This window comes from Bubalus bubalis, chromosome 3, assembly GCF_019923935.1.
Source record: "Bubalus bubalis isolate 160015118507 breed Murrah chromosome 3, NDDB_SH_1, whole genome shotgun sequence".
NCBI lineage: Eukaryota > Metazoa > Chordata > Mammalia > Artiodactyla > Bovidae > Bubalus > Bubalus bubalis.
This window is the reverse complement of record NC_059159.1, coordinates 106387835-106412981: the sequence shown is the minus strand read 5'-3', so window position 1 is coordinate 106412981 and position 25147 is coordinate 106387835. Positions and strand designations below refer to the sequence as shown.

At 38.6% G+C, this 25147-nt stretch overlaps 1 protein-coding gene across 2 annotated transcripts in view; it reads left to right on the top strand.

Moving 5' to 3' along the window:
- Positions 1 to 25147, top strand: part of KANK1 (KN motif and ankyrin repeat domains 1) — a 214123-nt gene that overhangs the window by 71290 nt on the left and 117686 nt on the right. For both annotated transcript variants that reach the window (XM_044939922.2, XM_044939923.2), the window contains exon 2: positions 5292 to 5417. The gene's annotated coding sequence lies outside the window, so the exon portion shown is untranslated. The remainder of the gene's footprint in view (positions 1 to 5291; positions 5418 to 25147) is intronic.

Here is a 25147-nt window from a genome sequence, read left to right as displayed (position 1 = left end):
GCCCAGTGCCAAGTCGCTTCAGTCCTGTCCAACTCTGTGTGACCCTATGGATTGTAGCCTGCCAGGCTCCTCTGTCCACAGGATCCTCCAGGCAGGAGCACTGGAGTAGGTGGCCATGCCCTCCTTCAGGGCATCTTCCCAACCCAGGGGTTGAAACTGAGTCTCTTATGTCTTGCATTGGCAGGCAGATTCTCTACCACTAGTGCCACCTGGGAAGGCCAGAATAGCCTTCAAATTAGTAAGCATTTCTTATAAATCTTTAGTGAATTTATAAAAGGGTGGGGGAAAGATTGCCTTTTCTGGCAGTGGATAATTTAGTTCTGTTAATATTCCTTCAGAGAAACTTGTCTCCCTGGCTCACATATGTGTACTTTTGCCCTCAGAGTTCTCAGTGACTAGACTAATTGTGAGTGCATCCAATTTTAGTGATCATATGCTTTCCTTTTGCCATTATTTTAGACACTGCTTTGGCCACAGCACAACTAATGCATTAAAAAATAAAAATATTTTGGAAGGATATACTTAAGATTAAATCAAGGGGAATGCCATAGAAAATGGCAAAGCTTGCACAAAGCATTAATAAAAAATATGTGGTCTTGAGCAATCAGCATATTACATAGAATCTGTGAATGCCTCCTCATCTAGAATTTCAGTACAAGCTGTCCATAAAATATTTATACAGCACAGTGCTGCTTCCACCCTGACAAAAGCATAGGTTCAGGTGTGTGCTGTTACTGCAGACATCACTAACGTCTAAGCAACTGAAGCACCTTTAAGAGCGTTTGGAATGTTAGAAAGTAATGTGTGTGTCACGGGGTTCCGTTGGTAGTAACTGAAGAAGTGGCCTTAGTTCCTAAACAGAATTGTTTATTTTGTTGCCAGAATGGCACTTATTAGTAAAGATGCATCATAGAGGAAGGAGAAGAGAGGTTACTAATGTGAAATTTAAAAAAATAGATGCTGCAGAAACTAGTAACCTGGTTTACTGTTGGTATAGGGGCCGGAGTAGGTCCTGAGATGACTTTTAAGAAATGTTATTAAAAATACAGCTGAGAATAATTCTGTTATCAACTCTTTTTTTTAGCATCAGTGCAAAGCTCATTTGTTAAATAAATATCTGATTATAACTTTACTAACTATACATGCTTAATTCAGCTCATCTGTAAGAGAGGAATGATAACACTTGCCTAATGGGCTCATTGTAAAAATCAAAAGAATAAGGCACCTTAGTAAGGGTTTGGTAAGAATAGCGTTTTTTGAGTTTATGTTTGTTTTAACAATAATTGCTTCCATTCATGACTTTACCTCATTTTCTTTAATTCTTGAAGTAGACCAGTGAACTGGTGGACCATTTTAGAGATAAAGTTAAAAACTGAAACTATTTGCAATACTTATGTCAAAGTTCATCCTCATATAAGGACACCTCTGTATCCTTTGATAGAGATCCTTTCTGGTTCAAAGAGACTGGAATTGGTTTTGTTCCTGATACCCAAAGCTTCCCAATTAGTATACCATCTTCTCTGTATTATTAAAGTACCAAGCTAATAATATCCTTCATAGATGAAGAGATGCTACAAGTAAATAAGGTGGGCACTGTAGCAGAAAAACAAAGGACATATACAAGAAGTGCAAAAAAGTAAAAAATGTTCAACCTCAGAGATATGTTAATAATAGGGAACTTATGGAATCTGTAAGATAGGATAATTTAAGAATTAATACTACCCATGTTTAGAAGGAGTGTAGAGAAGTATACCACTTATATGCTACTCAGTATACCACTCTGGAGAGGGCAGTGGCACCCCCACTCCAGTACTCTTGCCTGGAAAATCCCATGGACAGAGGAGCCTGGTGGGCTACAGTCCATGGGGTCACTAAGAGTAGGACATGACTGAGCGACTTCACTTTCACTTTTCACTTTCATGCATTGGAGAAGGAAATGGCAACCCACTCCAGTGTTCTTGCCCGGAGAATCCCAGGGACGGGGGAGCCTGGTGGGCTGCCGTCTTTGGGGTCGCACAGAGTTGGACACGACTGAAGCGACTTAGCAGCAGCAGCAGCAGCAGTGGCATATACCACTCAAACACATATTGAATGAAACATTCTATAGGACAAGCTATCAATAATATCAAATGCATATTTTTTCATGTGTTTGACCCATGACTTTCTCCCTAGCAAGTACTTAGTGGTGTGTTTGATGAAATTGAAAGTGACTTAAATGCTTCAGAGAGGTTTATTAAAATTGATGATTGTACAGTCATTAAAACTGAAGGCATAAGAGGCTAATAAGTGACAACACTTCCATCAATATAAAAATAAATTGGAAAAGCAGGTTACAAAATAATGCCTAGAATTCACTTTTAATAAAAATTTAATATGCTTACACATTTATTTATTATGTTTATAAATGTGACATCATCATATCAAAATAGGAGAGTAAAAAATGCTAATTGTGCTTAAATTTTCTTTGTTATTCATATTTGATTTTTATAAACTTTTGGTAAAGACCCTTAAAGAAAGAAGAAATATTTAAAGTTATCTTTTTGACAAGTTAGCATATATTATGTAGGTTACCCAAAGGTAAGTCATATGATATCTGACCTGAATCTGGACTTTTGCTGTGTTGATCTGATACATTTCAGTGTATCTGATACATTTCCTTTTCTTTGTTAAATGAATAGCTATCATTTATCTCGAGCAGGAAAATAAAATTTAGACATTCACACTTGATAGCATATAGCTGTTGAATGGTTCTGTAAGGTTTATTAGAGAACCAAAATCAGGCACACAAGAGTGGTGTCAGGAGAGAGAGTCTGGAAGGATTTGCATTAAATTATTTTCAGTAGCCAAGCTCTGTGTATATGGAAAGGCATAGAGCAAGGAAATAAGAATGAGAGTTTTTATCAGACTGTTAAGTAAACTTCAGGGTAGAAAATGACCAGCATAACCCCTTTGGCTTGATAACCACAATTCTTGACAGAAAAGTCTCTCCTTGTTTCCATTTGCTCGCCCAGCTTCTTCTCAATCCTTTTCAGTCTGCATCCTGGACCAGCCCTATTGAAAACTGTCCTCAGGGGTGCCCAGTGACCTCCCTAGTAATTGTTCCATCCAGGGACATCTTGTTAGTCTCCATACACAGCATTTGAGGTCACTTGTCTTTCTTTAGGCTGATGTGCCTCTCTGCCCTCACAGTTATTCTCCTGCCTCTGTAACCATTCTATCTTTTTCATTGGCTCATCTTCCTCCATCTCCCTTGAACCTTTACTGTGTCTTCTAGTTCCCCTTAGAAGCTTCATTTTCCTAGGGCTTCATCTTCTTTGAGGTAAAAGTTTAGCAGCTAGTCTTTCCTCACTGTGAGTCATTCCTGCTGCTGCTAAGAGTTTGGGTCATAAAATGGTTTTTGGAATTAGAATATGTTTGCTTGGACTCAAAATCTACAGACACTGGAGACATTTAGAGGTCATCTCTGGCTCTATGAAAAGACCCCAGGTTGCCTTTGAGTGGTCTACTTACTGATGATGGAATAAGCTCCTTCCATACAACAAAAATAGTGGAATTAATAAGAGAATCTTAGGTCAACGCACAAAGGCTTGTACATTTCAACGAGCATTTGTAGAGATGATGCAAAAAAAAAATACAAAAACCATATTTGTAAAAAGCTTTGATGTAGTCCTTGCCAAAATGAAAAACAAGTTTAAAAAATCAAAATAGTCACTTTCCAGTTGGAGAGCTAAGCTCAATAAACTCAAAACAATGGCCAGTTCCACTGAGAAACTGTGAGGGTTAAATTATCTGGAAGGTGGGATCTCTGAGTCTGTGAACCTGAGATGGGCTTCACAGAGGGAATAAGAAAAGCTGTGTCCTGTGTGGGGGATGATAGTTGTGAAAGCAGGGCGTAGGAGTATGTGTTCTTTGAAACGTAACAAGACTTACCTGCCTAGGACAGAAGGTGTTTGTTGGAAGCTGGAGGATGATAAGATAAAGTAGAGCCAGATTATGAAGGAACCTGAAAGCCAGCAACGGAGTATACATTTAATGGAAGAGAAATGTATTATGACTGTGGATATAAGAGATGTGGATGTAATAGAATGCTAGATTTGGAGATGAGAAGAACAAAGAACTTCAGAGTTGGAGGTATCCTGTAAGGTGGGGTGGGGTGACTAATATTTGCTGTACCTGCTGTATGTCAGGTGCAAGATCGCATAGTTCTTATTCTTACAGCAACCTTAGAGGTAGATGATATCATCCCCATCTTATATATAATAAATGAGCTCTGAGGAAATACAATGTGTCTGAGTTTTTAGAGTACTTAGGCCAGAATTGAACACGTCTGACTTCACAGCACAATGAGGATGGAGAATGGTGAAATCAGTTCCTGATTTTACACTCAGGAAAACTGAAACCCAGAAGATAGGGGACTATCCAAGGTTACCCAAGTAATGGAATGAAAGCAGCTGGATAGGTAATGATCTGCAGAGAGAGGCCAGGTTAGAGGCTGCTGTTGTAAACAGGTCGGGGTGCCAAGGAATTTGGTATTAGTGGAGGCATGTTTTATTGTTGTTTAGTCACACTCAGTCATATCCAAATCTTTTGTGATCCCATGGACTGTAGCCCGCCAGGATCCTCTGTCCTTGGGATTTCTCAGGCAAGAATACTGGAGTGGGTTGCCATTTCCTTCTTCAGGGCATCATCCCGACTCAGGGATCAAATCCGCATCTCCTGCCTTGGCAGGAAGATTCTTTCCCATTGAGGTACCAGGCATAGGAGTAAAAGAGTAGAGAACAGTAGGACATTGAAGGGAAAGTGGGGGTGGACTGATATTGGCATGGCCAATGATGGAGGGAATGACATGAAAGCAGTCCCAGAGTTTTAATCCAGGGGAACTGCGGTTCGCAGTGAAGGTCCTCAGTGGAGCTGATTTTCAGAGAAAGGCCATGTATTTCTTATGGGCTAGTCTGATTCTGAAATGACAAAGATACCAAATATAAAAAGTGATGGTATTTGTGAGCTGATTTATGTACATATTGATGGATACATGAAGAGAAGCACATGAAGTAGAAGTGAACTGATGGTGAGACACCCAAGAGCTAGTGACTAGCTTCTTCCTAAAGGAAAGGAGGTATGATGATATCCTAGGCTTTTTTACTTCTGGTCTGCCACTTCCACCTGCAACCAGAGAATGCCTTAATAATAATAAACTGCATAACTGTCTTTAGTAATTGATTCCCCTCTCCTATTGGAAAGGAGTATAGCCCCATCACATTTCCCACAATGAGACTCTTTTTTTCTTTCAGAATGATTGTCACTGTACTGGATGGACTGCTGAACTATTGAATTACTTCCATCTTTTGACCGCACTAAGAAATTGTCCATGGAGTTGAGATATTTATTGCAGTAACTTCTGGCCTTACATATTTAAGGTAAGGTATACTTTTTTCCCATATAACTATCATGAAGTTGTCATGTTTTTCTTCTTTAACTTTGCTTTTTAAGAGACATTAATCTATTCTTTTCTTCTAGCTTTTATGCTCTAATAATCCCTTCAGGGTGCTCTTAATCGGAAAATATATGAGTGCAGAAAAGACTTTTATATAATGAAATATGAGCAAGCTGTTTGAAAAATAAAGGGGGAAATGTATTACTCTTCAGATTAAATCAATAAAAGTACCCCACTTCCTTAAACACAATATGCATAGACTGGGTTATACTAGAGAAACTTAATAGATTTAAAGGAATATTTATTGTTAAGGCTACTTGAAAAAATGAAGATACTTAAATGTTAATATATTGCTGGCTTTGTTCAAATAAAGAAAGTTTAGAAAATACAGAGAACTTAAAAGAAAAAAATCTGTTACTTCTGGAGATAACCAGTGTTAAAACTTTACTACATTATTTATAATACTTGTTTTTACAAATATTTGTGATGGGGTGTGTGTGTCATATGTGTTAACTTTTTATATTTTTGCAAATGAGAAACATTTATCACAGGCTTACTCCATACCAGGCTCTGTACCAACCACTTTATATACATTACTTTATTGATTCTCACAACCCTGTGAAGTTGGTGCTTTTCTTATCCCCATCTGGACACGAAAAAGTTGAGGCTCAGAAAAATTAAATAATTTGCCATGTCCAGAAAACTGGTGAACCTACTCAGAACTTGAACCAGTCAGATGCCAAAGCCCATACCAACAGGCTTTTTTACATGCTTTTTTCCCTTGACAACGTGCTTTGCCTTCTTTTCTACAGCATCATTTCACATTAGAAGGTGTTCATTTATATTGGTATATAATGGTTTCTCTACCTCATCTCCTTTTGTTGGACATTTAGTTGTTTTACCCAGTTTCAGAAACAACATTGTAATAACATCTTTTGTGCACATCCATGATTGTCTGTCTAGGGCGGATTGCTCTAAGTGGCATTGCTGAGTCAGCCCACGGTGTGGGAAGGAATCCCTCAGGTATTTGATGCATTCTGCTAGTTGCCTTCTCAAAAGGTTGTGGGAGTTTATATTCCCACCAGCAGAATATGGAAGTACCTGATGACCCTAAGTCCTCAACAACATAGGTAGTTGGCAAATGAATAATTTCATTTGCCTTTTTCAAAGAGTGCAGGTGAGGTCCATCTTCTTGTCTCTAATCCTTTAGAGCCTTAGTCTCCTGACTGGTTTCTCTCCCTCCACTGTAGACCTCACTTAGTTATTAAAGGCATTGCAGGACAGTGGGTAAAAGCATGGACTCTAGAGCTAGATGCCTGGGTTCAAATCATGGCAGTATTGCTCTGCCTCAGTTTCCCCATCAAAAAGTGGAAATAATAATAAAGCCTTGTCCTGGGGTGGTGCTTGGGGTTGCAAAGAGGCAGACACAACTGAACAATTGATCAGCAATTTTAGAACAAGTGCATGACTCCTGGTTTGAGCTCAGTAATTGTTGGCTACTGCTGTTGTCTTCCAAAAGTCCATGCTCATGTAACTAAAAAACCATAGATTATATGCAGTTGACCCTTGAACCACATGGGTTCAAACTGCATGGGTGCACAGATTTTTTCAGTAGTAAATACTACAGTACTGTATGATCTGTGGCTAATTGAACCTGCAGATGTGGAACTCTGTATTCTGAGAAAGGCAGACATGGATGGAGGGCTGACTATAGATTTTTGATTGTGTGGAGGGTTGGCATCCCTAACTCCCATGTTGTAAAAGGGTCAACTGTACTTATTTTAAATTAAATGTGATCATTACTGAATTAGCAATTCACAGCAGAAACTGCAGATGCTGACATTGTTATTACATGTAAACACCATGAGCAGCCTGAAGGTCAGGCTCCCTTGATGATGCACGGTCAGGATATTGAGGGGAGAGAAGTAACAGGAATAACTAGAATGTTAAAGTGCTTTATAAGCTCACAGAGCACTTTTACATGCATTATCTTGCTTGATCCTCAAACATAATTGAGGGAGGTGGAGCAGGTATCATTAACCTTGTTTTACAGAGGAAGAAATTGACTTGGAGGAATTAAGAGAGTTGTTCACTTGAGGTCATGGAAGCGGACTCGCAGAGCTGAGTGTGTGCTCCAGGCCTCTGACTGTAAATGTGTACTCTTGATGCTACAGGACACAGTGATAGGCCGAAGAGGTACAGATGGACACCTGCCCAGGGGTGGAAACATACCGGGAAGGGAAGGAGCAAAGCGGGATTCCGTGGGAGGAGGCAGCAGAGTGGGGTAAGGACATATTGGAAGGAAGGCAGGGACCCAGGGAGGAGGGAGGAGGGAAGGGAAGGGGCATGGGTATTGAGGTCAAGAAGAGAGCAGGGAATTGAAGGGGCCAGGACTGCAGGACCATGGGCTGGCTGAGCACCTGGCCAGAGGAGGCCCCTTCTTTGCAGCAAGCAGGGAGGAGAGAAGGAAGAGACAGAGGATAGACACCTCTGTCTTCTAAGGCAAAGGGAGTGAGAGCAAAAGTAAGCAAATGGGACCTAATTAAACTTACTGCCTTTGCACAGCAAAGGTAACCATTGACAAAACAAAAAGACAAGCTACTGAAGGGAAGAAAATGTTTGCAAATGATATGACCAATTAGGGATTAATATGCAACATTCATAAACAGTTCATACAACTCAACATCAAAAAAACAGCCTGATTAAAAAATGGGCAGAGGACTGAATGGACATTTTTCCAAAGAGGAGCACCGTTGGCCATCAGGCACGTAAAAAGATGACCTAACATCACTAGGCATCGGGGAAACGCAAATCACAGCCGCAGTGAGCTGTCACCTCACACTTGTCAGAATGACCGTCATCAAAAGAACACAAATCACACATGTTGTTGAGGGTGTGGAGGAAAGGGAACCACCTTAAGCTGTTGATGTACATTGATGCAGTCACTGTGAAAAACAATAAGGAAGTTTCTCAAAATAGAACTACCATATGACCCAGCAATTCCACTCATGGGTATATAAAAAAATATGAACACCAACCAAAAACACAAATTCAAAGAGATACTTGTTCCCCAGTGTTCACAGCAGAGCATTATTTACACTTGCCAAGATGTGGAAGGAACCTAAATATACATCAACAAATGAATGGATAAAGGTGTTGTGTATATATATATACACACAATGGAATACTACTCAGTTAAAAGAATGACATTTTGCCATTTGCAGCAATGTTGATGAATCTGAGGGCATTTTTCTAAGGGAAATAAGTCAGACAGAGAAAGATAAGTATTGTATCAGTTGTGTAAATAAGTAAATGCATGTGTGCTCAGTCATGGCTGACTCTGTGACCCTATGGACTATAGCGACCAGGCTTCTCTGTCCATGGGATTCTCCAGGTATGAATACTGGAGTGGGTTGCTATTTCCTCCTCCAGGGGATCTTCCCTATCCAGGGATCGAACCCATGTCTCCTGTGTCTCCTACAAGGGCTTCCCCGGAGGCTCAGCAGTAAAGAACCTGCCTGCCAGTGCAGGAGATGCAGGTTCAATCCCTGGGTCAGGAAGATCCCCTGGAAGAGGAAATGGCAACCCACTCCAGTATTCTTGCCTAGTGTAGCAAAAAGTCAGACATGACTGAGAGACTGAGCACTCTTAGGTGTTAAAAGCCATTATCACCTATATCACTAAAAAAATACAGCAAACTAGTGAATATAGCAAAAAAAAAAAAAAGCAGACTCACAGATATAGAGAACAAATTAGCGGTTACTAAAGCAGGGAGGAAGGGCAATGTAGAGGTGAAGGAGTGGGCAGTGCAAACAAAGATACACTTTGTGTGTATGCATACAAAGCCTTGTGTGTAGTATAGGCTACATGGATGTATTGTACAACATGGGGGATAGAACCAATATTTGTAATAACTAAATTAGAGTGTAACCTTTAAAACCTGTATGAAAATATAAAATAAAAAAAAAATAAAAAGCAAATGCATAGTCCTACCGTCATTAAATCCCTATTCTTCCAGAGGTTTTTCCATGTGTATATGCTTACATAAAAAATTTAAATACAAATATGCAACCTGGGAAACTTCTCTCCATATCAGTGTCATTGCTGCATAATTATTAAAGGTAGATAAAGAGTGTGATTTAGGGAATGTATGTACTTAAAATATCTCCCTCTAGACATGTGTCAGTGCATATCCTCCTAACTATAATTTGAGGCTACCCTTAATTATTCTTAATATAAAGTCAAGAAAGAGGTTTTTGTTCTATATTACCTGGAAAACAACCAGTTTACAATCCACTGACAGTATATAAGTGTTTTCCTAGATTCTTCTTAACATTAGATCATAGAATTAAAAAAATCTTTTCCAGTTGTATGCACAAGTGAACATTTATCATATATTTATAAGCCATTTGTATTTCTTCTTTTGTGAATATTCCATTCATGTTCCTTGCACATTTCTCCAAAGGGACTTTTTCTTTTTGTGTTGCTAATATGCAAATCTTTTTATTGTAAACTATCTTTAAATGTAAAAAATATTATAGATGTCTGTCTCCTTTGCCTTTGAATTTTGTACAGTTTTTTTTTAAAGTAAGTAGTTAATTTTATATGGTTTGAATCTTTTTTTCTGTGGTTCTACATAGACTAATTATGAAGCAAGAAGGCCTTGGTATTGTTCCCTCAAAGTCTGTTCTTCACATAGCAGAGTGATCTCTGTTAAGTGTAATCACATCTTGACCCACCCCCACCTAAGCCAGTTGTGGCATTCTCCTAACCATGGCCTGCAAGACCTGGCATGATCCAGCTTTGCCTGCTGTCTGATCTCACCTCTGTCACTCATACTTGAACACCATGTTCCCACCACATTGGCTTTCTTTCAATTCATGGAACATGTCAACCTCTTTCCTGCTCCCAGGATTCTGCAGGTGCTGTTCCTTTGCTTGGAACATGTGCTTGTACACACACGTGTACTCATGTACCTTCCTTATGGCAGATTCTTCCTCTAGAGAGCCAGTTTCAAGAAGAGCTCCAGAGCATGCTGCTTGGGTTCACCTGCCTTCCATGTTCACTAGCTCTGCATCTTTGGGCAAGCTGCTTCTCCTTGTCCTCACCTGTAACATGGGAGTCATCACTGTAACAGTACCTAACTCGCCTTGTTGAAGAGGATTAAGTGGGTTAATTCATGCACAGCTCTTAGAAAACTACCTTATTCATAGAGTGAACATGAGTGGGTTATTGTTTAGTCGCTAAGTCATGTCCGACTCTTTGCAACCCTATGGGTCCGTAGCCCACCAGGCTTCTCTGTCCATGGGATTTTCTAGGCAAGAATACTGGAGTGGTTTGCCATTTCTTTCTCCAGGGGATCTCCCCCACCCAAGAATTGAACCTGTGTCTCTTGCATTGGCAGGTGGATTTTTTACCACTGAACCACCTGGGAAGTCCAAAGCTCAACCTTGCCTGAACAAGAATATGAGTGGTTAGCTGTTGTCATAGTCCTCTTTCTTCAGGCTTCACCTTACATTTCACTTGAGACAGAATGCTTTCCTATTCAGCACTGGTCTTTCCCTCTAGTATTCTCAATGTCATAATTCTGCAGGATTTTCCCCTTTAAGCATGCATCAATATGCAGTTACTTTTCATTTATTTTCTTTTTCCTATTTCCACTTCTAGCCTGTGACTCCCATCAGGACAGGAATTATGTCTGTGTGATCTACTGGGTCTCTAATGCTTATTGGCACATAGTGTTTGTAGAATGACTGAATGAATAGCAACATCTCTAACTACAAGATTGCATAGAAATCTACCTGTATTTTCTTATTGTAGTTTTTATGGCTCTGTTTCACATTTTAAAATATTTCATCTGTATGAAACTATTTGAAGTATAACTTGAGATATGAATGAAATTTAATTTTTTCCCTAAAGAGTAGCCAATTGCAATTTTTGTAATTCTTTCAAAGAGAGGTCCAACCCAAACTATAGTCCTTAGGGACTCCGATGTTGTTTTTTGTTTCTTGCCTTTGTTTCTTTTCTTCTTGGGTAGTCCTTTTGCAAAAAGTAAATACAAACTATTCATTGACTTAAGCCAAATTCCTCCTGAGTATGCTGGCCCACCATCAGGAGGGACTCCTAGGGTCACCCACCATGGCCTAATTTCCAAGAGGAAGGAAGACATAATGTTGCCAATTTAGGGACTTATTCTATTTGCTCAATATCTTACGTTATGAATGTGGTTATCTGAGGAGGCTTTACAAATAGCATAAGAATGAAGAGAAGTGAAAAGCAAGGGAGAGAGGGAAAGGTATATCCAATTAAATACAGAGTTTCAAAGAATAGCTAGAAGAGACAAGAATGCCTTCTTCAATGAGCCATGTTTGATAATAGAAGAAAACAACAAATGGGTAAAAACTTGAATTCTTTTCCGGAATATTGGAAACATCGAGGGAGCATTCCACCCAAAGATGGACACAATAAAGGATAAAAATGGTAGAGACATAGTAGATGCTGGGGAGATCAAGAAGAGATGGAAAGAATACATGGAAGAACTGTATAAAAAAAGATCTTAATGAACCAGATTACTATGATGATGTGGTTAGTCACCCAGAGCCAGACATTCTGGAGTGGGAAGTCAAGAGGGCCTTAAGAAGCACTGCTATTCATAAAGCTAGTGGATGCAATGAAATTCCAGCAGAACTATTCAAATCCCTAAAGGAGGATGCCATCAAGGGTTTGCATTCATTATGTCAGCAAATCTGGAAGACCCAGCAGTGGTCACAGGACTGGAAAAGGTCAATCCTCATCCCAATCCCCAGGAAGTGTAGTACCAAAGAATGTGCTAACCATTGGACAATTGCACTCATCTCCCATGCTAATAAGGTCATGCTTAAAATCTTGCATGCTAGGCTTCAGCATTATGTGAACCAAGAACTTCCAAATGTCCAAGCTGGGTTTAGAAAAGGAAGAGGAACTAGAGATCAAATTGTCAACATTCACTGGATTATAGAAGAAGCAAGGGAATTTCAGAAAAACATCTGTCTTTGTTTCATGGACTATGCTAAAGCCTTTGTCTGTGTAGATCATGACAAATGGTGGAAAGCTCTTAGAGAGATGGGAATACCAGACCATCTTACCTGTCTCCTGAGAAACCTGTATGCGGGTCAAGAAGCAACAGTTAGAACCCTGTATAGAACAACTGACTGGTTCAAGATCGAGAAAGGAGTACAACACGGCTGTCTGCTGTCATCCTGTTTGTTTAACCTATACGCTGAGCACGTAATGAGAAATGCCAGGCTGGATGAGTTACAAGCTGAAATCAAGTTAGGTGGGAGAAACATCAACAACCTCAGAGGTGTAGTTGATACCACTCTAATGGTAGAAAGTGAAGAGGAACTAAAGAGCCTCTTGATGAGGGTGAAGGAGGAGAGTGAAAGAGCTGACTTTAGACTAAATATTAAAAAAATTAAGATCATCCATCCGGTCCCATTACTGCATGGCAAATAGAAGGGGAAAAGGTGAAAGTAGTGACAGAGTTCCTCTTCTTGGGCTCCAAAATCACTGTGGATGTAGACTGCAGCCATGAAATCAGAAGACGATTGCTTCTTGGCAGGAAAGCAATGACAAACCTAGACAGAGTGTTGAAAAGCAGAGACATTACTCTGCAGACAAAGGTCGGTATAGTCAAGGCTATGGTCTTTCCAGTGGTCAAGTACAGTTGTGAGAGTTGGACCAGAAAGAAGACAGAATGCCAAACAATTGATGCCTTTGAGTTGTGGTGCTGGAGAAAACTGCTGAAAGTCCCTTGGAGAGCAAGAAGATTAAACTAGTGAATCTTAAGGAAAATCAATCCTGAATACTTGTTGGAAGGACTGATGCTGAAGCTGAAACTCCAGTATTTTGTTCATCTGATGTGAACAGGCGACTCATTGGAAAAGTCCCTGATGCTGGGAAAGATTGAGGGCAGAAGGAGAAGAGGGCATCAGAGGATGAGATGGCTGGATGGCATCACGAATGCAATGAACATGAACTTGGGCGTACTCTGGAGATGGTGAGGGACAGGGAGGCCTGGCATGCTGCAGTCCTTGTGGTAGCAAAGAGTCAGACACAACTGGGCGACTGAACAACAACAACAACCTTACGAAACCTGAATTTTTTTTTTTTTTGACAATTTTGACAATCTTGAAATTTTGACAGTCATGTTTTAGATACTATGTCTACCTTAAAAAAAACCCAAAACACCCAACTATTGAAACCTGGAAACTTCAATTTTCCAGTGACTAAATTACTTTTAGTTAACTGCCTCTTGCACTTAAATGAGGGACAGAAATGCTTTGGTCGAACATGTATTTTGATTTTTGGTTTCAAAAGATTAGTCACCTTTCTTTTTCTTTTTTTAGTCACCATTCTTTTCCATATTTTAGCTTTTAAAATCAATTACAGAAATAATACATATCCATTGGCATATATTCAAGCCATAAAGCATTTATACAGAAAAAAAAAATGACTCTTGCCTCCCAGCTTCTGATCCCACACCTTAATATAACCACTGCTGAGTTTATTGTATACCTTTTCTGACTTTTTTAATGCTTACTAAATATATTAGATGTTTATACACACACACACACACACACACCACTCATATACTTGCATACTTTTCCTGAAAACTGTCTTAAACCCACTTTCTTCTATACATCAGTGGGCTTTAAAAACACTTGAACCCTTTGTGTTCTGGCTGGCAGCATCCTAGAGAAGTTACTAGTTGGTATTTTCTCAGGGCTTTAAACACCAAGGCTTACTTCGTTTGTGGGAGTCACTGGATATAATCTTCCAGAGGTTAGGGACTAGGGCACATTCAGGAATGTGATGTGATCTGATAATGATACCCATCTCACTACAGAGGAAGGAATGGAGACTTACAGGAAAGCCAGTAAAGTAGGAAAGGAAAAAATTCTTCAGAGTTCACGAGGGTGAACATTTAACTGTTGCACTGAGTTACATAACAAGTAGTTTGATTTCCAGGGAAACAGGATGGCAGATGGCATGCTCTCAGGTTACATTTTTTTTTTTTTTACAACTTTGTCTCTCTTCTTTCTCTTCTGCCCCCACCCTTTTTTTGGTTCATGAGAATAGAAAATAAATTTGAGGTGGAGTAGAGTGGAGAGCAGTTGACTCACTGGGCTATGCCCTTCACACTGGCATTCGAAAGCATGCAAGTTGGCTGCCCCAGGTTCTGATCTATGGCACTGCAGTCCAGAAAACTATAAGGGTTTCTGTAAGTGATGGGGGCTCTGGACTTACGCAGAATTGCACTTGTCGGGGTTTTTCCACAGTGCCCACCTTATTACGCTAGAGAGGCAAGTTTCATTGCTTAAAGGGACAATTTACGGCAATGGGCTTATCTCCTTGTTTTAGCTCTTTATGTTTTTCTGCCTCTTAATAAAATGTGAAGTCACAAAGCAATTAAATAGTGCTGTAGTTTTCTGGCAGGAGGTGGAGAATGGCTAACCAGGGGAAAAGGCTAACATGATTGACAGAGGCTGACTGTAAGATTTACTTTGAGAATAACTCGTTCTTCAAAACTTTCTTCATTTTCTTGTGGGAATTATGGGGTAAATCATACACCAGGAGGATGGATGATTAAAAATGTAGGAGTTATGATTTCTTTTTGACTTTGTAAGTCTCTAAATCCTCCACCTTAACACAGAGTTCTCATTTCAGGAACTCTTGATAAAATGATGGGAACCAGTTCTGCCATGGATTGAAGAGAAGCAGAAACACTTTAAAATCTTAAATTGTTAATAAGCTTGAGATTGTTTACATTTTGTAGAATATCTTGAGGTCCAATGAGCTGAAGTAGAGAAATAACTCAAATCTACAAGTGTAGAAATTTTTGAATATTCAAATATATTGAATGGAGTAATAACTGTTAGTTTCCACAATTTTCGAAATTTATTGTTGTTGTTCAGTCACTCAGTAATGTTTGACTCTTTGTGACTCCATGGACTGCAGCACACCAGGCTTCCCTGTCCTTCACCGTCTCCCAGAGTTTGCTCAAACTCATGTCTGTTGAGTCAGAGATGCATCCAACCATCTCATCCTCTGTTGTCCCCTTCTCCTGCCCTCAGTCTTTCTAAGCATCAAGGTCTTTTACAGTGAATCAGCTCCTTGCATCAGGTGGCCAAAGTACTGGAGCTTCAGCTTTAGCATCAGTCCTTCCAATGAACATTCAGGACTGATTTCCTTTAGGATTGACTGGTTTGGTCTGTTTGCAGTCCAAGGGACTCTCAAGAGTCTTCTCCAGCACCACAGTTCAAAAGTATCAGTTCTTTGGCACTCAGCCTTCTTTATGGTCCAACTCTCACATCCGTGCATGACTACTTAGAAAAACCATAGTTTTGACTATACAGACCTGCAAGGAGATAAAACCAGTCAATCCTAAAGGAAATCTGTCCTGAATATTCTTTGGAAGGGCTGATGGTGAAGCTGAAACTCCAATACTTTGGCCACCTGATGCGAAGAACTGATTCATTGGAAAAGACCCAGTCAGCTCCGGGAGTTGGTGATGTACAGGGAAGCCTGGTGTGCTGCAGTCCATGGGGTCACAAAGAGTCAGACATGACTGAGCAACTGAAATGAGCTGAACTAAACTGATACGGACCTTTGTCAGAAAAGTAATGGCTCTGTGTTTTAGTACACTGTCTAGGTTTGTCATAGATTTTCTTCCAAGGAGCAAGCATCTTTTAATTTCATGGCTGCAGTCATCATCTGCAGTGATTTTGGAACTCAAGAAAATAAAGTCTGTCACTGGTTCCATTGTTTCCCCATCTATTTGCCATGAAGTGATGGAACCAGATGCCATGATCTTAGTTTTCTGAATGTTGAGTTTTAAGCCAACTTTTTCACTCTCTATCATCTTCATCAAAAGGCTCTTCAGTTCCTCTTCATTTTCTGCCATAAGGGTGGTGTCATCTGCATATCTGAGGTTATTGATATTTCTCCCAGCAATCTTTTGTAATATTTAATAATGACCGTTAAAATGTGGAAAATTTTGAGAAAACTGAAGTACAAGTCTGGAGAGTTAATATTCCGTGTCATTTTTATTCCAGCCTCCTCTAACATATTAAAAAAATCTTTTAATGTAGCCACTTTGTATTGACGATAATTTGTTTATTCCAAATTAAGAGAATTGACAAAGATATAAAAGTTCTCATATCACTCTTTCTTGTTACAGAAACAGTTTGATTTTAAGAAGTTATGAGAAGCTGCCTTCTTGTATCCCAATGATCACATGAAATGGCCAAAGCAAATAGCTTAAAGTAAAATTCAGTTGTTGATACCTGTTGAGAAGGATTAACTAAGAGTTAATTAATGTGACCCAGAAAACAAGTAACTAAAAGGATATTACTTTTTCTGGTGTGAATGCACTCTGAAGGGGATTTCCCACCACAAAAAGAAGAACCAGAGACTCAACTGCAAAGCGATTCTACTGCTGGTTTAGAGTGTTTTTCCAAATAGATTACTAGTGAGAATATTTGTACTGAAAGAATAGGAGAAATGCTGATTTCTAGAACTTGGTAAAATGATAACAAGAAGCTTTTATACCAAATCAGTTACATCTTTTCCAGGTTCATCCCCAGCATCCTGTGTCTAAGCTGTGGTTCAGTTTCCTCACCTGTAAAGGAGGGTGGTACTTCTTAGAAGTTCATTGTTATAGATTGTTTCGAGAGAAGAGAGACTGAAGGCATCCGGGGCCATCTGTCCTCTCAGCCCTTATCCTAACTTGAACCAGGCTGTGTCTCAGGCAGTGGATCATTTCGCTGCCCCAGGGACAGTGCTTACCTACAGTCCCTGGTTTTCAGTATGTTTTCTTCTCCCTGGTAACAGTCCTTTATCTAGAGTGTTCCACAGAGAGGCATCTGCGTGCCGAAAATGCCCTTCTACACTGGTATCAGTCTTACTATTCCAGGGTAAAGTAACTCAGCGGCAATTGGTGTTTTGATCTTACTGTACATTATTTCTAAAGTTGTATTTATTGTTAATGAGATGAAATTCACATAGCACCACCAGTAAAAAAGGAACCATTTAAAAATGAACAATTCAGTGGCATTTATCACATTCAGAGTGTTATGCAGCAGCCATCTCTCTCTAGTTCCAAAGCATTCTATTACCTCAAAAGAAAACCCTAGATGTATTAAGCAGTAACTCCCTGTTCCCTCCTGCCACTGCTCCTGGCAGCCCCTTCTGTGCTGTCTCTATTACGTCATGATTCTGGATATATCATGTAAGTGTTATACATTATGTGACCTTATGTGTCAGCTTTTTTCACTTAGTGTGTTTTTGAGGCTCATCCAGGTTGTAGCATGTATCAGCCATTTTATGACTGAATAATATATTCTACTGTATGGATATGTCACAGTTTGTTTATCCATTCACCATTGATGGACATTTGAGTTTTTCTGCCTTTTCATTGTTGTGAGTAACACTGCTGTGAACATGGGTGCATAAATATTTGAGTCCCTGTTTTCAGTTTTGGAGGTATATACCTAGAGGTAGAATTGCTCGGTTGTATGGTATCCTGTGTAACTTTTTTGAAAAACTGCCAAACTGTTTTCTGTAACAGCTGAACCATTTATATTCCCATCCGCAATGCTTAAAGTTCGTATTTCTCTCCATTCTTGCCAACACTTATTTTTCCTTTATTAAAAAAAAATTATAGCCATTTTTAAGATGAAGTGCTATTTCATTATGGTTTTGATTTATATTTCCCTAGTAACTAATGATGTTGATCATCTTTTCATGTGCTTATTGGCCGTTTGCATATCTTCTTTGGAGGAGTGTTTGTTCAAGTCCTTTGCCCATTTAACACTGCGTTGTTTTTATTGTTGAGTCATAAGAGTTGTTTCACATTCTGGATATTAGACCCTTTCCAGATATATAGTTTGCAAATATTTTCTCCCATTCTTTAGGTTGTCTTTTCACTTTTTTTTTTTAATTATTTTGTATTGGGGTATAACCTGTTAACAAACAATGTTGTGATAGTTTCAGGTGAACACTGAAGGGACTCAGCCATACATATACACATATCTATTCTCCCCCAAACTCCCTTCCCATCCAGGCTACCACATTAAATTAAACAGAGTTCCATGTGCTATACAATTGGTTCTTATTGATTATCCATTTTAAATATAACAGTGTTTACCTATCCATCCCAAACTCCCTAACTTGCCCTTCCCATGAGTCTCTTTCTGTTTTGTGAGTTCATTTATATCATTTCTTTTTAGATTCCACATATAAGGAACGTCATATGGTTTTTCTCCTCTCTCTCACTTATTTCACTCAGTATGGCAATCTCTAGGTCCATCCATGTTGCTGCAAATGGCATTATAACATTCTTTTTAATGGCTGAGTAATATTCCATTGTACTTATGTGCCACATCTTCTTTATCTGTTCATCTGTCGATGGACATTTAGGTTGCTTCCATGTCTTGGCTGTTGTAAACGGTCCTTCAGTGAACATTGGGGTGCATGTATCCTTTTGGATCATGTTTTTCTCCAGATATATGCCCAGGAGTGTCTTGATAATGTCCTTTGCACAAAAGTTTTTCTTTTTTTTTTTAAAGAGCTCAAGGATCTTTCTTTATTTTTCCTTTGTTGGACATGCTTTTGGGGTCACATCTAAGAGTCGATTGCTTCCTAATCCAGAGTCAGAAAGATTCACCTTTTTATTTTCATTCAAGTATTTTATGCTTTTATCTGTTATATTTAGAACATTAATCCATTTTGAGTTAATTTTTCATACTGTGTGCAGTAGAGAATCCAACTGGATTCTTTTGTGTATGGATATCTGATTGTCTCAGCATATTTATTGAAGAGTTTATCTTTCTACATTGAAGAATCTTTGCACCCTCTTGAAAAACCAGTTGGCCATGTGTTTAAGAGTTTGTTTCTGCACTCTTAGTTCTGCTCCATTGATTTATACCTAATCTTATTCCAATACTACACTGTTTTGATTACTGTAGCTTTGTAGTAAGTTGAAATTGGGAAAATGTGAGTCCTCCAACTTTGTTTTTCTTCTTCAGTACCATTTTAGCTATTCAGGATCCCCTTTTATTTCCATATGAATTTAAGAATCAGCTTTACCATTTCTGGAGAAAAGGAGAATTTTGATAGGAATTGTGTTGAATCTATAGATGATATGGGGTAGTGTTGTCATCTTAGCAGTGTTAAGTCTTCTAATTCATGAACATAGGATGTCTTTCTATTTATATGGGTCTTCCTTATTTTCTTTCAGCAGTGTTTTGTAGTTTTCAGTGTGTAAGTCTTTTGTCTCCATTAAATTTATTCTTAAGTATTTTATTCTTTGGATACAATCATAAATCGTTTTCTTGTTTTTTTTTTTTTCAATTAGATTGTTTTTTCTCTGTATAGAAACACAACTGCTTATACATTATTTTTACTTTTTTAAAATTTAAAGTTAAAAGAATGATCTCCACTAGTTATTTTAAAAATTAGTTAAGAACCCCACTGTCTCTACAGATGTTTTCCTAGAGTGATTCTTCTAAAGTTTGGTATACATCCTTTCATATATTATATATATCTATATATATAATATATACACATATTCACTTTTTTGTAGACTCATATTTTGTCTACATTTTAACTTATTTTACTTAATTACAGATTATGAATACATTCTTTGTCAGTACATCTAGATGGACCTTATTCTTCTTAAATGCTGCAGAGTACCTTTTTGTACTGTTTTGTTTTATATTTTAATGAGAATTTAGTGTGTTTTCAGTTTTTTTCTGTTCTAAACATTGCAAAAATTAACAATCTTTACCTTCATCAGTGTATACTTGTATGAGTATACCTTTAAGGTAAATTCCTGTAAATAAAATTACTTAGGCAAAAAAAGTGCATATATCTTTTGATGGACAGTAAGTGATCTTGTTTTTGTTTATAAGTGCCTATCTACTGTGGGCATAGATGCTATTTAATGTTATCTAAGAGCATCACAATGAGTAATTAAATGTTTGAGGGAAAGAGAAGGAAAGAGTATGACTAACCCATGTAATATACTAATAAATGTAGTAATCTAAATAGAATGTAAGTAATAAACTCCTTTTTGGTATGTTTGTGAGATTTGTGAACAAGGTGTTTTAAGATTCACTGTCAGTCCAGTTTACTATTGTCAGGTAAGGAAGCAGCTAGTTGCACATGGACACCTCTTGAGCTTTTCTCTCTCTTGCCTTTTGTACACCCCACCCCACTCCTAACGTATCTTTCTTTAACTGCCCCCTACCCACCCATTGCTGGCAGTCACTCTTACATATCTTTGAACTTTATGCCAAAAGATCTTTTGCATGGTTGACAGATTCTTTGAACATCTAGTATTTTCTTGTTTGGCCATCCAAGAAGGACCACTTTGGGAATTTGCTAACATGTTCTAAAGTTAGACTTCTTTTGTTCTGGACTAACTGAAAAGCTTAGCTAAACTCCAGAAGGCAGACCATATTCATTTTGGGGGAAGGTCACTGTGATATTCTTTCACACTGAGTCTTACCTCATACCTTTCTATGCTTGTCTGTGGTTAACTAGGTAAAGCAGAGGAATATACTTTATTTTTTTCATAAAAGAATATGCTTTCATAAAAAAATATGCTCAAAGTAAAGAAAACCAAATGGAAGTGAGAAGTAAGGATACAACAGTTGCTTTCCTCATCCATATGTTTTTTTAAAAAACTTTTTTATTTTGAAATAATAAAAATTATTTTATTCTCCAATTTTAGACTTGAAGAAAAGTTGGAAAAGATAATACAGAGTTCATATATACCCTTCAGCCAGATTCCCCTAATGTTAACATCTTACATAACCATAGTGCTCTTATCAGTTATCAGGAAATTTTAAGTTGATAAAATACTTTTAGCTCAACTACAGACCTTATTAGCATTACATACAGTTTTCTACTAATGTCCTTTTTCTGTTCCAGGATCCAAACTACATTTAGTTTTTCTGTCTCTTTAGATTTCTATACTTTGTGACAGTTCCTCAGCCTTTCCTTGTCTTTCATGATCTTGCTACTAATATTTTTGAGCAGTGCTAACTGCTGCTGCTAAGTCGCTTCAGTCATGTCCGAATCTGCGCGGCCCCATAGACGGCAGCCCACCAGGCTCCCCCGTCCCTGGGACTCTCCAGGCAAGAACACGAGTGGGTTGCCATTTCCCTCTCCAATGCATGAAAGTGAAAAGTGAAAGTGAAGTCGCTTAGTTGTTTCTGACTCTTAGCGACCCCATGGACTGTAGCCCACCAGGCTCCTCCGTCCATGGGATTTTCCAGGCAAGAGTACTGGAGTGGGGTGCCACTCTGAATTTGAGCTTTTCTGATGTTTTCTTTGAGGTTATGTATGCTTTTAGGGGAAGAATACAGCAAAAGTGATGTGGTTTTTAGTGAGTGGTTACATAGTATCAGTTTCTCTGGATTTTTGACTCCATTTTCCATCCATTCCGTATTTTAAAGTAATCAGAATAATTTTTGGTCTTCTGTATTTCTGTTATTATATCCAAACTCTTTTGGCTAGAAGTTTCTGTGAAAACAAAGCATAATTCAAGGCATACTTTATGTGTGATGATTGAGATGATAATAGTTGCAAATATATTTGTCTACAGTGATAATGACCTTCCTAAGCATTTTGCTGTACTTCGGAATTCGTTCGTGGGTTTTACCACTGTTTCTTACGTAGAAAGAAAGTGTCTCTCGTTCCTTTTTCAACAAGAATCAGGTTTATATCATAATTTTAAAAGATGAATTTTTCAGGTACATTTTCCTCTTGGCTTTGGCATTTTGTAAGAAATTTTCATATTGTTCCCACTTCCGATATACTTTAATTTGGGAGTAGGATTAGGTATAATATGGTATAATCCTTAGCTGGTAAATAAAGCCTAGTGTTACAGGGTTTTGAAAATATACCTGGCTATATCTTGACATTTAAATGTATAAATTATCTTTGCAGCCATAAGTGAGCTTGAAGTAGCTTTGATAACTAATCATTGTATGGTCAATCAGCCAAAAGAATTTACAAAGAATAGCTTGGGTGTCTTGCGTCCAGTTTAAAGGTTAGTAGTTTGAGACTTGTTCCTGGTGCCTGTAATGAGTTATGTGGAGAGACACCACATTAACATTTAGTAGTTGCTTATTAATAGTTCCTACATCAATCATCATTCTCTTTTCCTTTCCCTCATCTAGAACAGAGAAATATTTTACTGATTGTGTTAGTATTAATGTGTTCTATTTTAATTAAAAAGAGAAAATGCACTTGTTTAAATTTTTCTCTTTTAGAATGTCCAAAATTGTTTTAAACTTTCCATACTTGCTTTTGTTTTACATTAAGTCATGGTTGAGGAAGCAGGTGGAGTGTCATTGGCCCTATATTTCAGCAAAAAAAACCTTCTCATCCTATAGAATCTTGACTTTGGGGTACAGTTGATAGATATGTTTAAGGTTAAAGTTAGAGGTAATATTCAAAGTACCAAACAAGTATTGTTCTGATTATTTGGGTTCTTTATTCCACTTCTTTCCTGGACACATGATAAATAATGATGATGAAGCTAATTATAATAATTTATTAAATAGGCACCATATAACAGACATTGTGCTGGGGAGTTTGCAGATATCATCTCATTTTATCCTAATCAGATCAGATCAGTCACTCAGTCGTGTCCGACTCTTTGTGACCCCATGAATCGCAGCACACCAGTCCTCCCTGTCCATCACCACCTTCCGGAGTTCACTCAGACTCACATCCATTGAGGCAGTGATGCCATCCAGTCATCTCATCCTCTGTCGTCCCCTTCTCCTCTTGCCCCCAATCCCTCCCAGCATCAGAGTCTTTTCCAATGAGTCAACTCTTTGCATGAGGTGGCCAAAGTACTGGAGTTTCAGCTTTAGCATCATTCCTTCCAAAGAAATCCTAGGGCTGATCTCCTTCAGAATGGACTGGTTGGATCTCCTTGCAGTCCAAGGGACTCTCAAGAGTCTTCTCCAACACCACAGTTCAAAAGCATCAATTCTTCGGCACTCAGCCTTCTTCACAGTCCAACTCTCACATCCATACATGACCACAGGAAAAGCCATAGCCTTGACTAGACGGACCTTTGTTGGCAAAGTAATCTCTGCTTTTGAATATGCTATCTAGGTTGGTCGTAACTTTCCTTCCAAGGAGTAAGCGTCTTTTAATTTCATGGCTGCACTCACCATCTGCAGTGATTTTGGAGCACAGAAAAAGAAAGTCTGACACTGTTTCCACTGTTTCCCCATCTATTTCCCATGAAGTCATGGGACCGGATGCCATGATCTTCGTTTTCTGAATGTTGAGCCCCAGGCCAACTTTTTCACTCTCCCCTTTCACTTTCATCAAGAGGCTTTTTAGTTCCTCTTCACTTTCTGCCATAAGGGTGGTGTCATCTGCATATTTGAGGTTATTGATATTTCTCCCGGCAATCTTGATTCCAGCTTGTGTTTCTTCCAGTCCAGTGTTTCTCATGATGTACTCTGCATATAAGTTAAATAAACAGGGTGACAATGTACAGCCTTGACGTACTCCTGTTCCTATTTGGAACCAGTCTGTTGTTCCATGTCCAGTTCTAACTTGCTTCCTGACCTGCATACAAATTTCTCAAGAGGCAGATCAGGTGGTCTGGTATTCCCATCTCTTTCAGAATTTTCCACAGTTTATTGTGATCCACACAGTCAAAGGCTTTGGCATAGTCAATAAAGCAGAAATAGATGTTTTTCTGGAACTCTCTTGCCTTTTCCATGATCCAGCGGATGTTGGCAATTTGATCTCTGGTTCCTCTGCCTTTTCTAAAAGCAGCTTTAACCTCAGGAAGTTCACGGTTCACATATTGCTGAAGCCTGGCTTGGAGAATTTTGACCATTACTTTACTAACATGTGAGATGAGTGCAATTGTGCGGTAGTTTGAGCATTCTTTGGCATTGCCTTTCTTTGCGATTGGAATGAAAACTAACCTTTTCCAGTCCTGTGGCCACTGCTGAGTGTTCCAAATTTGCTGGCATATTGAGTGCAGCACTTTCACAGCATCATCTTTCAGGATTTGAAATAGCTCAACTGGAATTCCATCACCTCCACTAGGTTTGTTCATAGTGATGCTTTCTAAGGCCCACTTGACTTCACATTCCAGGATGTCTGGCTCTAGGTCAGTGATCACACCATCGTGATTATCTGGGTTGTGAAGCTCTTTTTTGTACAGTTCTTCTGTGTATTCTTGCCATCTCTTCTTAATATCTTCTGCTTCTGTTAGGTCCATACCATTTCTGTCCTTTATCGAGCCCATCTTTGCATGAAATGTTCCTTTGGTATCTCTGATTTTCTTGAAGAGATCTCTGGTCTTTCCCATTGTGTTGTTTTCCTCTATTTCTTTGCATTAACCTCCTAATTTTTTAGAAATGGAACTCAGTGCTTGGCAGGCTAAATGACTTATCCAGGATTGCACATTTAGCCAGAGAATGGACTGAATTTTGTCTGAGTTCACTGCTCATTCCACATAGTATATACTGTGGCTATCTTCATGTCAATAAAGATGAGAATGTCTCTATGACTGCCTTTCCTTCAAAGTATTTTTATATTCTAAAATACTTCAAAGGATTTTTTTGTTTTGTTTCAATGTTTTTTTTCCTTTTATTTATTTATTTTTAATATAAATTTATT